This window comes from Pteronotus mesoamericanus, unplaced genomic scaffold (assembly GCF_021234165.1).
Source record: "Pteronotus mesoamericanus isolate MK-2021 breed Mesoamerican mustached bat unplaced genomic scaffold, CSHL_Meso_final scaffold_85, whole genome shotgun sequence".
Taxonomy (NCBI): Eukaryota; Metazoa; Chordata; class Mammalia; order Chiroptera; family Mormoopidae; genus Pteronotus; species Pteronotus mesoamericanus.
Genome location: NW_026555329.1, coordinates 48659475 through 48671862, shown reverse-complemented (window position 1 = coordinate 48671862; position 12388 = coordinate 48659475). Strand labels below are relative to the sequence as shown.

The following is a 12388-nucleotide window of genomic DNA, read 5'->3' as shown; positions in this document are numbered from 1 at the left end:
AAATGGCAAAATCATTCAATTTTCTGTCAATACTTTTGCATTCTAACATTTTATAATTTTCTTCTCTCCTATAAATAAATATGTGGCACTACTTTTATCCTCTTATTCTGTATCTTTTTAAATGTTATTATACAGTAAAATTGACTATTTTGTCTTTTGGTTTACAGTTCTGTAAAACTGAAACACATGTACAGATTTGTGTAACCACCACCATAATCAGGATAAACCTCACCTCAATAATATTGGTGCTATTTCGCTTTCTCCCTAGCTTACATGGGTCTGATGATAGGTAGCAATTTACTACCAAAAACTAGGAATCAGTATTTACCTTTGATTCTGGTAACCTGAAAAGAAGTCTTACAAAGGCATTTTTATTTGATTGTGTTTTGCCTCTCTCAAAAAGCTGAACTAGGTGCTAAGTATCTATGTAACCTTGATATTTGTGGGACACTGAGGAAGTCACATATAAATCTAAGTTACATTAAAATTCCAAAAGTCGACAGGATCCAAATCCATCTGGGGACCTTTTCAGTGTATTTGTAGATGTCAAATGCTATAAGGTGCCAAGAACACCTTATATGATTCTGTTTATATGAGGTATCTAGAATAGTCAAATTCATATAGACAAAAAGTAGAATGATGGTTGCCAGGGGCTGGGTAGTGGTGAGAGGACAGGGAGTTATTTAATGGGTAGAGAGTTTTAGTTTGGAAAGATAAAGGTCTAGAGAGAATGGTTGGGATAGTTGCACAACAGTATGAATGTATTTAATGTTAATGAACTGTACACTTAAAAATGGTTAAAATGCTAAAATATTTTATATATTTTACCACAATTTAACAAAAAAACAGTGAAGCAAGTAACACAGATTTTCATAACCAAACGAGCCATAACAAGATGATAAAATCTAAACATTGTATATAAAGAGATGCAACTTTTTCTAAAGAGCTATGGTAATTGAGCTTTCCTCAGTTTCTCAAAATGTTCAGAGACCTTATAAATATTAAAAATTACCACTACCTTTAAACACATAAAATGAGAAAAAACAAATACTAAAATGTTAATAGGATTTTATAAAACTGTTATTCCCAGCATGCCCCAATCAATATAGAACCAACATAGTTCAAGCTCTGTACATACTAAATCCTCAAATAAACTTCTGCTAGCATTAAATAAGTACCAGTCTTTGATGACCAACTGTCCACTATAACTCTCACAAATTTAATACAGTATGAATAAAAAAATTAAGGAATAATCTCTAGGAGTCTGAAATAGAAAATTAAATGAACCAACAAAGCTGACACAGATTATGGCATATTTTCAAGGCAAAGAGATAAGGAGGCACCAGTGTCTAAAATAGTAAACACTATAAAGTTAAATATGCACTAGGAACTCAAATGCCACACTAAACCAGAGAACTACTCTGTCAGTTTCTCTAACTCATATCATTTAACAGCAGTTATCTCAAAGTACTACCTGCAAGGCTTTAACAGGAAAAAACTGACAGTTCTGACTGTACAAAAAATGTAAAACATCAGTATAGTAAAAGATACAAAATAGAATTTAACAAATAGACTGAAAATACTTGGCACATATCTCTATACAAAAACCTCTTACAAAACTGATAAGGAAAACGCAAAAGTCAACAGGAAATGGACAAATTGCATAAACTATACAAGTTATATCAACTGCTTCCTTCTGCTTTACTTCTCAAACCTCAAACTGCTGCTCATACATTCTTCACAGTATTTTGTCCTGGGCCTCGTCTTCCACGCATAGCAGTTGTTATTCAACTTACTCTCTGAATTACCTCCACAGACCTATATAACATCGTCTTCACAGAGGGTAAATATTAACCTCATGTGCTTTTCACTTACAAGGACTATAGCATAATCTACAAGGCTGTCATTATATCTGATAAGGGACTTCTATCTAGAATACGTAAAGAACTCATAATTCAATGATGAAAAGACAAATAACATGATTAAAAATGGATAAAGGATATTAACAGATATTTCTCCAAAGATATACAAATGGCGAACAAGCATGTGAAAAGATGTTCAACATCACTAGCCATCAGAGAATGTAAATCCAAACCACAATGAGACATGCTTCATACCCAGCAGGAATGTTAGAGTAAAAAAGAGAGGTATTGACAAGTGTCAACAATGATGTGGAGAAATCAGAACCTTCACACACTGCTGATGGGAATATAAAATGATGCAGCAGCTCTAGAATTTAGCAATTTCTCAAAATGTTAAACATAGAGTTACCATATGACCCAGCAATTCTACTCCTACGTACATACCCAAGAGAAATGAAAACATGATGTTTGCATAAAAATTTATGCATGAACATTCAAAGCTGCATTAATCATATTAGCCAAAATAACCAGTGGATAAATGGCAGTATATCCAGACAATGAAATGTTACCTAGTGATAAAAAAAGAGTGAAGTACTGATACATGCTACAACATGAGTGACATAAATGTTAAGTGAAACAAGATAATAAAAAAAGACTGCGTACTCTGATTTCATTTATATGAATTATCCAGAATAGGCACAAGGGCTAGGAGTGCAGTGGGGTAGTGGAGGAAATCAGAAAAGCCTGCTAATGTGTTCAGGGTTTCTTTTGGGAATGATGAAAATGTTTTCAACTGGATCAATGTGTAAAAAAATGTGCATTTTATATAATGTGTTATATATATAAAGGGAGCCACATTAAAATGCAGCTGGAGTTGCCATCTCAGAGGAACAGCCTTATATGTCTCATGCCTCAAATCTTTGAACATTGTAACAGTAACAGCAAAATAACCCTTAGAATGGGCTGAGCGCAACACTGTGTCCCCCAAAACCACAAAGATAACAGGAAAGCAGATATTATGACTACTGAAATGATGACATCTGAACTGAAAATTAAAAATATTGTTTAGAATTAGCATCACTGTTAACTTTTCTGCACCAATAGAAATGCCTTCCTTCTATCGATGTAATTGTTTTCCTTCCCTTTCTTATAAATATCCTTGCACTCCTGCCTGAATAAATGCTTCCCCAATAGCTACTCTTTGGTCACAGATAAATGCTTCTTGCCTCTCACTGTAAAACGTCTTTTATTTTTATTTTTCATTTTCTTAAAGATTTTATTTATTTACTTTTAGACAGAGGGGAAGGGAGGGAGAAAGAAAGGGAGGGAAACATCAATGTGTGGTTGCCTCTCACATGCCACTTACTAGGGACCAGGCCTGCAACCCCTATATGTGCCCTGACTGAGAATCAAACCAGCAACCCTTTGGTTCACAGGAGGGTGCTCAATCGCTGATCCACACCAGCCAGGGCATATTTTTAGGTTAACAGTATTGATAGCTATACAACTTTGTGAATGCACCAAAAAAAAAATCAGTGTACATTTTAAGTGTGTTAATTCTATGGTATGTGAACAATTAAGCTGTTATTTGTTTATTTATTTATTTATATTTTTAAAGAACTGTAGACTGTGGTTGTTCCCCATTATATCCTCAGCTCCTAAAATAGTGTTTGGAAATTTTAGATATTCAACAAATTCTGACAAAATGAAAAGATAAACTTCAAAAACTCGGTCATATCCATAGTAATGAAATTACTGGAGGCTGGCATGAAGGGAGTACTCAGTGTGTACCTATACGTACTTTCCTGAAAGGAGGGCAGACTGAAAAATTCAGCAGAACGAAGACCTTGAAAGATATTACGCCAGTATAAGGACTTTGTCTTATCCTGAATCAATGGAAAGTCCAATAAGATACTGAGCTGAAAAATTACAGACTGTTTTTCAAGTGTGCAATTTAAATAGAGTTGCTACTTCTATCCAAAGGTGAAGCAGACCTCTTGCATATCTTCAAGTAGAGCAATATCCCTGAGGTGAGAATGGGGGGAGTGGGACACAGGGGAAGATAGAGTACCAAAAATTAAGAATTTTCATAAATTTTAAGAATTACACTCAGTAGACCGCGCGCGCGCGCGCGCACACACACACACACACAGTGACTGACACTTATACATACATATATACATACACCGTCCCCTATACCTAAAGTCATTTTTACAGTCAGCCCCTGTATGGAGTTCAAGTGTGATCTCTACAAAAATTATTATGACCACTTGGCCAGAAAATTCTCTCATTATCTGGGCAGGGTCTTTCTCACAATGAAGTAACTTAGGACCACCAACAAAATGTCCAGTTCCACCTCTTGTAGAGGACCCCAACTCTTTACAAATGCGCTCTTGAAGCCGCTTAGCATAGACTGAAGGAAAAGGCCAAGGTCAGCTACACACGGTTTCGTAACTCCGGGGTGCGGAAGCCCTTAGTAGCTTCCCACAGCGCAGAGCCCTCCTCCGGCCCCCATGCGCCAACGTGCGACCCGGCGACGGCGCGAGCCTTCCTGAGGTGACCCAAAAGGACCTTCCCTTGCACCAGCCCACCTCGCACGCAAATGCGGCCACCCGACTGCTGGAACAAACCCTTCTGAGCGTAGGAGAGGCCTGGGCTCGTTCTCCCCCGGGGTATCTAACCGGTCAGGGACAGAGGGACCTCACCGCGGAAAACTTCCGGGTTCCAGTGGGAAGTGGAGTGGGCGGGGAAAGCCTGAAGGCGGACACGCCCCGAAGGGAGCAGTCGAGACTTCCGGCGTCTCCTCCTCGCGAGGCTAGAACCTCAGGACGCGCGATTTCCTTTCCCGTCGTAGGCTCACGCCGGCCGCGTAGCGGTTACTTGGTTCAAATTGCCGCAGTGGCTGGGCTTTAGCGTTCTAGACTCCTGGGGTCACGCTAGGAAAAGGTTCTCAAATTTCCGCTTTTTGTTTTCTGAGTTCCGGTAGGCCACAACATACATTCTGTCCAACAGGGCTTGCCGAGGAAATTGAAACCACAGGCTTACATTGCTTCTCTCAGGGATCGCGCTTTGCCTGACCCCCAAGTACAACAAACCACGGGCCATCGGACTCCCACCCCCACCGCCCCAACATTGGCACTCTGTCGCTGAAATTCATCTTGCTCCTTTCGTCTGAGAAATTTGGCAAAAATAAAATTTGTTTTATGTACCGAATACTTATTAAGTATCTGCTGAACTCCAGGGAATGCAGGGGTAAGAAAAAAACTGAAATAGCCTCTCTTCTCATGGAGCTGAGTAGTAAAATGGGTAATAATAGTATTTACCTCATAGATTTGTTACGAGGATGTAAAGCACTTAGACTAGTGTCTGGCACTTTGTAAGTACTCTGTAAACATAAGCCATTATTCTTTGCAGCGTCATCGTTCCATGATCCTCATCATTACTACTACTATGCTTTACTTTTATATTGTCAAGTTTGACGTCCAAATACCCTTCCTCCATGAAGCAATGAGTCACAATTCGTGGGTCACCTAAATTGTGTATCAAAACCAGATGAATCAAGCTCAGCCTTTAACCTACTGATCACATGTCTCTATCAAGAAAAAAATTAGATTATATACACGTGGTCTGTATGGTATTGATATATTAAGCATACTATATAACTCTCCTAATATTGAGAACTTTAAAATGATGAGATAAAAAATATGAATAGACGTTCTGTTATCTCCTTCCCATGCAACAAATAGTTTGCCGTTCATATAGTCTATCACTTTGGAATCTAATGGCTAAATGAGCAGATTATAACAGGGGCCTATCATTAAATTATTACTCCCCAGAATAGCTCTTTTACAAATAATTAATACAAATTAATTATATTTGAGGTGCTTGAACATAAGGACTATTTGAATGATGTCTTACATTAGAGGAAATGAAGAAATAAAATAGGCATACATTGAATAATCTACATTGATCCAACACTGATGATTGACTTCTTAAATTTCCAAAGAAAAAGATTAATATTGCGATGCCTTACAGAAAACTTGATATTTTACAGAATAAATCAACTAACAAAAAGTTTATGAAGTTTTGTATAGATGTACTTTATACAATGTTTATGAAAATGAACCCTGAATCAATTAGCTTTGGTACCATACCAGAAATAGAAACATAATTACTTTGTACATAAAAGAGGATAAAATACGATTTTCTGACTACTTGAAAACTCAGAATTTACATTTCTATCACTGGACTTAAATCTGCCAAAGTTTGATCTAAATTTTTAATATGGTTTAAAAAATACTTTATAGTGAATAATGTGCTATGTATCTACCCACTATTTATTCCCCTGTTACTCTTATGTAAAAAAAAATTTTTGCTCAGATAGCCACCCTATTCTCAGTATCAGAAATTATACTGACCTCTAAAACAATCACCATACAGAATTCCTCTAGGAATGATTATTAGTCAAGGGGTGAGCAAGTGATACAAGTTGGTTCAATCAAACTGAAGGAAAGAATTTCCATTTCATATTTAGGATAAAGTTTCTAACACATTATTTTTCTGACATGGAAACACCTAGTCCACATTGCCACTGGAAGCCATCTTGCCAATCACAAGGGAATAAAGCTGCTTCTGTGGACAACTAAGTGAAATGATAAGATATTCAAGTCAGAAAAAGACAAGTAGCATATGATTTCATTTATATGTGAGATCTAATGAACAAAATAAACTAACAAGAACCAAATTCATAGATACTGAGAACAGACTGACAGACGGGGAGAGGGTTGGAAGAATGGGTGAAAAGGGTGAAGGGATTAAGCAAAGGAAAAAAAAACTCATAGACACAGACAACTGATTGGTGATTACCAGAGGGAAAGGGAATAAAAAGTGACAGAATGAGACTTGACTTGGGATGGTGAACACACAATACAATACAAAGATAATGTATCATAGAATTGTACACCTGAAGCTTATCTAATTTTATTAACCAATGTCACCACAATAAATTCAATAAAAATTTTGAAAAATACTTGTACATTATTCCAAACCCATTTTCTGAAATTCTTGTAGGGATTTTAATATGTTTCCTTATTGTTTTCTTGTATAGCATGAAGGTTACCTGAGTGAAAATAGTGCTGGTATTGTTATAAGTGCTCAACAAATGTTAGTTATCATTATCGTTAAAGCAGTTTGACAGGGATTTTACTTCTTACAACCAAAAGTATCTTATCTGATATCTGCTCTCACTCTTTCTTATGCATTTAAGAGAAGGGTCTATTTGGCTCCCTCTTGACTTCTAAGCAACCAAGGCAGGGGTAGCTGTTGGAAAGAGGAGGGGCTGTGTGTGAGGGATACTATTAAATGGTAAAATGGTCACTTTGAGAAATGCACTGAAAAACAGTAGGCTCCAATCCAGCATATCCAACCTATCTTTTAGCAGCAGCCTACAACTATCAAATTTGAATGGAGTTACTACATGTGGTAGTTGGATACACGGAAGCATCATTTTCTGCATACTAATACTTTACTCCATTACTTTACTAAATTGCTTATTGTTTGGGTTTTTTTTTACTTTTCTAGGATGACAATAATATCATTAAAACAGTTTTACGTACTCTTTTTCAAATTTCATGCTTCTGAATTCTGATATCTAATCGCTTTGGCTAATATTTTCAGTAAAATATTTAATAATACTGATGACAGTGGTCCTCCTCTTATTCCTACCTATAACAGGATACCTGTAGAATTTTCTGAATAAGCATGCTGCTAGTTTTGGGAACTGAGGTAGATATTTTTTTACCATGTTGTCAAAGTATTCAGCCATTGAGAGAATGGGGAAATTTTGACACAAAGGCTTTAAGAAAACAAAATATCAAACATGTCATTACATCTTCTCACAAAAGTTGGTGTAAACTAGACAATATTTACCTTAAACACACTAGTAAAATTAACATTAGCTATATTGAGATAAATGTTCTTTTAAAATTTATCTTACTGTCATGAAATTGAATGCTGAGTAGTTTGTTTATAAGAAATTCCACTATAATAACCTAATTTTTACCCATGGAAAAGTTCTTTATCTCTTACAAAAAGTCACCTTTAATCCTAAATTCATGCTTGCTCCACATATTTCTTTGGGATATTTCATGGGTTACTATAGTTTTGTTCTAGAAAATTGTATCTGTTCAGAAATGCTGGTTGTAGAAAACAGGGACATTTTATAATGATAAAAGGATAGGTCATCAAGAAGATATAACACTTCTAAATTTGTAGGCAACTTATAGCAGAGGTTCAATATTTATGAAACAAAAACAGGAGAATTAGAAAAATTGACAATTATAGAGGGTTATTTTAACATTCAGTTTTTCAGCAATTAATAGAACAATTAGACAAAAACATCAGTAAGTGTATAGAAGACTGGAACAACCTTATCAATCAACTTGACTTATTGATATTTATAGAATACTTATAGAAAGCAAAGTGTACCCTTTTAAGTACGTAGAACATTCACTTTTATGCTGGTTCATAAAACAAATCTCAATAAATCTAAATGGTTGAAACTATACAATACATTACCTGATTATAATATAATTAAATAAGAAAGTATAAACCATCTGGGAAAACTCCAAATGTTTCTCAATTAAGTAATAAATTTCAAAATAACCTGTGGGTTACAGAAGAAATCACAAGGAAAGCAAAGATATTTTGAACTAAATAGAAATAAAAACATACTAAAATATGTGGAATAAAGTTAAAGCAGTGCTTAGAGGGAAAATTTATAGTTTTACATGTTTATATTAAAAAAGAAAAAAGTTTGTTATTAAGGAAAAGACAAAGGTAGTAGAAAAGTAAATACAGATGACTTTGGAAATAAATAGAAAAGTTTTTTATTTATATTTATATTTATTTTTTATTTTTTTATTGTTCAAATATACTTGTCTCCAGCTTCCTGCCACCACTTTCCCCTGCCCCTCTCCCCTACCCTCCTCCCTCTATCCTTCCCCACTTTGGCTTTGTCCATGTGTCTTTTATATATATTACTTGACTGCACCCTTCCCTTCCTTTCACCGCCCACCCCTCCCTCCTTCCCTCTTGATTCTCTTAATTTATTTTTCCTTTCAATGTTGCTGGTTATATTTCCCTTGCTTGTTTGTTTTGTTGGTTAGGTTCCACTTATAGGTGAGATCATATGGTATTTGTCTTTCGCCCCCAGGCTTATTTCACTTAGGATAATGCTCTCTAATTCCATCCATGCTGTCGCGAAGAGTAGTAGCTCTTTCTTTTTTTCTTCCTTTCTTCCTTTCCTTTCTTTTCCTTCCTTCCTCCCTCCCTTCCTTCCTTCCTCCCTCCCTCCCTTCCTTCCTCCCTCCCTCCCTCCCTCCCTCCCTCCCTCCCTCCCTCCCTCTCTCTCTCTCTTTTCCTTTCTTTCTTTCTTTCTTTCTTTCTTTCTTTCTTTCTTTCTTTCTTTCTTTCTTTCTTTCTTTCTTTCTTTCTTTCTTTCTTTCTTTCTTTCTTTCTTTCTTTCTTTCTTTTCTTTCTTTCTCATAGTATTCCATTGTGTAAATGTACCATGGTTTTCTTGATCTGCTCATTTACTGATGGGCACTTAGGTTGCTTCCAGCACTTGGTGATTGTAAATTGTGCTGCTATGAACATTGGGATGCATAGGTTCTTTTGAATTGGTGTTCTGGCATTCTTAAGGTACGATCACGGGAGCGGAATTGCTGGGTCAAAAGGCAGTTCCATTTTCAGCTTTTTGAGGAAATTTCAAACTGTTTTCCACAGTGGCCGCACCAGTCTACATTCCGACCAACAGTGTACTAGGGTTCCCTTTTCTCTACAGCCTCGCCAGCACCCGTTGTTTGTTGATCTGTTTATGATGGCCATTCTGACCGGTGTGAGGTGGTATCTCGTTGTGGTTTTAATATGCCTTTCTCTGATGGCTAGTAATGCTGAGCATCCTTTCATATGTCTCTGGGCCCCATGTATCTCTTCCTTGGAGAAGTATCTCTCCAAGTCTTTTGCCCATTTTTTAATTGGATTGTTTGTCTTCTTGGAGTGAAGTCATGTGAGTTCTTTAAATATTTTGGAGATCAAATGCCTATCTGAGGTATCATTGGCAAATATACTTTCCCATATGGTTGGCTCCCTTTTCATTTTGCTGATGTTTTCCTTAGCCATACAGAAGCTTCTTATTTTGATGAGGTCCCACTTGGTTATTCTTTCCTTTATGTCCCTTGCTTTAGGGAACATATCAGTAAAAATATTGCTGCATGGGACATCTGAGAGTTTCCCACCTATGTTCTTCTCTAGGACTTTTATGGTGTCACAAATTATATTTAAGTCTTTTATCCATCTTGGGATTATTTTTGTGCATGGTGTTAGTTGGTGATCAAATTTCAATTTTTTTGCATGTATCTGTCCAGCTCTCCCAACACCATTTGTTGAAGAGGTTATTTTTACTCCACTTTATGCTTCTGCCCCCTTTGTCAAATATTAATTGACCATAGAGACATGGGTTTATTTCTGGGCTTTCTATTCTGTTCTGATTCATGTGTCTGTTCTTGTGCCAGTACCAGACTGTTTTGATTACAGTGGACTTGTAATATTGTTTTATATCCAGAATTGTGATCTCTCCTACTTTGTTTTTCCTTCTCAAAATTTCTGTGGCTATTCGGGGTCATTTATGCTTCTAAGTAAATTTTTGAAATGTCTGTTCTATGTCTGTGAAATACATCAGTGCTATTTGAATAGGGATTGCATCAAATCTATAAATTGTTTTGGGTAGTATGGACATTTTGATGATATTAATTCTTCCAACCCATGAACAGAGTATGTACTTCCATTTATTTGTGTCTTTCTTAATTTCTTTGTTCAGTGTTGTATAGTTTTCTGCATGCAGGTCTTTTACCTCCTGGGTAAAATATATTCCTATGTAGTTTGTTTTACTTGTTGCTATAGCAAATGGAATTTTTTTTCCCGATTACTGCTACTGATATTTCATTTTTGGTGTACAAAAAATTCCTTTGATATTTGACATTGTATCCCGCTGTTTTGCCAAATTCACTTATTAGATTGAGTAGTTTTTGGTGAAGTCTATAGGGTTTTCTATGTACACTATCATGTCATCTGCATACAATGATAGTTTTACTTTCTCCTTTCCAATTTGGATACCTTCTATTTCTTTTTCTTGTCTGACCACTGTGGCTAGGACTTCTAATACTATGTTGAATAGAAGTAGTGAAAGAGGACATCCTTGTCGTACTCCCAGTCTTAGCAGAAAAGCTTTTAGTTCTTGCCGGTTGAGTATGATGTTGGCTGTATGTTTTTCATATATGGCCTTTATTATGTTGATGTATGCCCCCATTATTCCCATTTTGCTGAGTGTTTTGATCATAAATGGGTGCTGTACCTTATCAAATGTTTTTTTCCGCATCTTTTGAGATGATCATGTGGTTTTTATCTTTCCTTTTGTTTATGTGATGTATTACACTTATTGATTTGTGAATATTAAATCATCCTTATATCCCTGGGATGAATCACACTCGATCATGGTGGATGATTCTTTCAATGTATTGCTGGATGTGGTTTGCAAATATTTTGAGGATTTTAGCGTCTATGTTCATAAAAAATAGTAGCCCGTAGTTTTTTTCCTTTGTTGTGTCTTTGTCTGGTTTTGGAATTAGGATGATGCAGGCCTCATAAAAAGAGCTTGGGAGCCCTCCTTCTTCTTGCGTTTTTTGGAATAGTCTGAGAAGACCAGGAGTAACCTCTTCCTTAAATGTTTTGTAAAATTCTCCTGCAAAAACGTCCAGTCCAGGGCTTTTGTGTGATGGGAGCTTTTAGAAGACTGCTTCAAAATCACCAGCTGTTATCAGTCTGTTCAGGCTTTCTCCTTCTTCATTCAGTGTTTGAAGGTTATCCTTTTCTAGAAACTTGTCCATTTAATTGAGGTTTTCAAATATTGGCATATAATTACTTATAGTAATTTCTTACAATCCTTTGCATTTCTGTGGTATCAGTTGTTATTTTTCCTCTTTCATTTCTGATATTTTTTATTTGGGTCCTCTCCCTTCTTTTCTTGATGAGTCTGCTTAAACGTTTGCCAATTTTATTTATCTTTTCAAAGAACAAGTTCCAGGATAGGTTGTCCTTTGAATTGTTCTTTTAGTCTCTATATCATTCAATTCTGCTCTGATCTTGATTATTTTCTTCCTCCTACCTGCTCTGGGATTTGTTTATTGTTGTTTCTCCAGTACTTGAAGTTGCAGGATTAGGTCCTTTATTTGAAATGTTTCTATCATTTTTAGGTAAGCCTGTGTTGCTATGAACTTCCCTCTCAGGACTGCCTTTGCTGTGTCCCATAGGTTTTGGACTGTTCCATGTTTATTTTCTTTTGTTTCCAGAAACTTTTTGATTTCTTCTCTTATCTCATTATTGACTCATTCATTGTTTAATAGTGTGTTATTCATTCTCCATGAGTTTGAAAGCTTTCGAGGTTTTTCCTTGAGGATGGTTTCCAGTTT

At 36.1% G+C, this 12388-nt stretch overlaps 1 protein-coding gene across 3 annotated transcripts in view; it reads right to left on the bottom strand.

Moving 5' to 3' along the window:
- Positions 1–4588, bottom strand: part of LOC129063334 (cytochrome c oxidase assembly factor 1 homolog) — a 56317-nt gene extending 51729 nt beyond the window's left edge. Inside the window, exon 1 of one of the 3 annotated variants that reach the window (XM_054564345.1) lies at positions 4454–4588. The gene's annotated coding sequence lies outside the window, so the exon portion shown is untranslated. The remainder of the gene's footprint in view (positions 1–4453) is intronic. The other 2 variants (XM_054564346.1, XM_054564347.1) reach the window with 2 other exon arrangements.
- Positions 4589–12388: the final 7800 nt, after the last annotated feature.